A 1,062-nucleotide genomic window follows, 5' to 3' on the forward strand; every position below is an offset into this window, starting at 1 on the left:
ATTTTTTTGTATTTTTAGTAGAGATGGTGTTTCGCCATGTTGGCCAGGCCGGTCTCGAGCTCCTGACCTCAGGTGATCCTCCCGCCTCCGCCTCCCAAAGTGTTGGGATTACAGGTGTGAGCCACTGTGCCTAGCCAGTTTTGTTCTTTTCAAGTTGCTCGAGTTTGTAATAGGGCTCTGGTTCTGCTATCTTTCACTTACTCTTCACAATTGTGTGTGGCTTCTTCCCTGGTTGCAGGGTTGGTTACGACCTCCTCCGTCAAGCCTGAATTAATCTTTACTCTCTGCTTCCTGGACCATATCCTTGAATGCTTGCATCTGAACATCCAGCAGGCCACCTCCGTACCGCCTTTTTTATCCTGGCAGATCACAACCTGATACTTCTAGCATCTTCTACAGGACACAAATGCATGGCTGCTAGGAAGCTCTTGGTGCCTGAAAACATCTGTCAGGATTCAGAGCACAGGTGTGTGTGTGCATGTGTGTGTGTGCGTGAGTGTATGTTGGATTGCTATAAATTTATTAATTTATTTTTGGGAGTTTTTGGAAAAGGTAACAAAACAGCCTCACAGAGTATCACTACTGTTCAGGGAAGTATTAAATAGGAAATGAGTGGGCTGGGCACAGTGGCTCACACCTGTAATCCCAGCACTTTGGGAGGCCAAGGTGGGCAGATCAACTGAGGTCGGGAGTTCGAGACCAGCCTGGCCAACATGGTAAAACCCCTTTTCTACCAAAAATACAAAAATTAGCCAGGCATGGTGTTATACACCTGTAATCCCTGCTACTCGGGAGGCTGAGGCATGAGAATTACTTGAACTTGGGAGGTGGAGGCTGCAGTGAGCAAAATCATGCCACTGCTCTCCAGCCTGGGTGACAGAGCGAGATTCTGTCTGAAAAAAAAAAAAAAAAGAGAATGAGTGAGTCTTTTTGTATTCTGAAAGGTGTCATCTTGCTGCTCTGATTCGGATTTCTACTTAGCATCCCAGTTCTTCAGTGAGATCTATTAACCTGTGAAGGCAGGAGGCAGACTGGTGCAGGGCAGAGGTCAGCCCACAGGTC

The sequence above is a fragment of the Cebus imitator genome, unplaced genomic scaffold (assembly GCF_001604975.1).
Source record: "Cebus imitator isolate Cc_AM_T3 unplaced genomic scaffold, Cebus_imitator-1.0 Scaffold224, whole genome shotgun sequence".
Classification (NCBI taxonomy): domain Eukaryota; kingdom Metazoa; phylum Chordata; class Mammalia; order Primates; family Cebidae; genus Cebus; species Cebus imitator.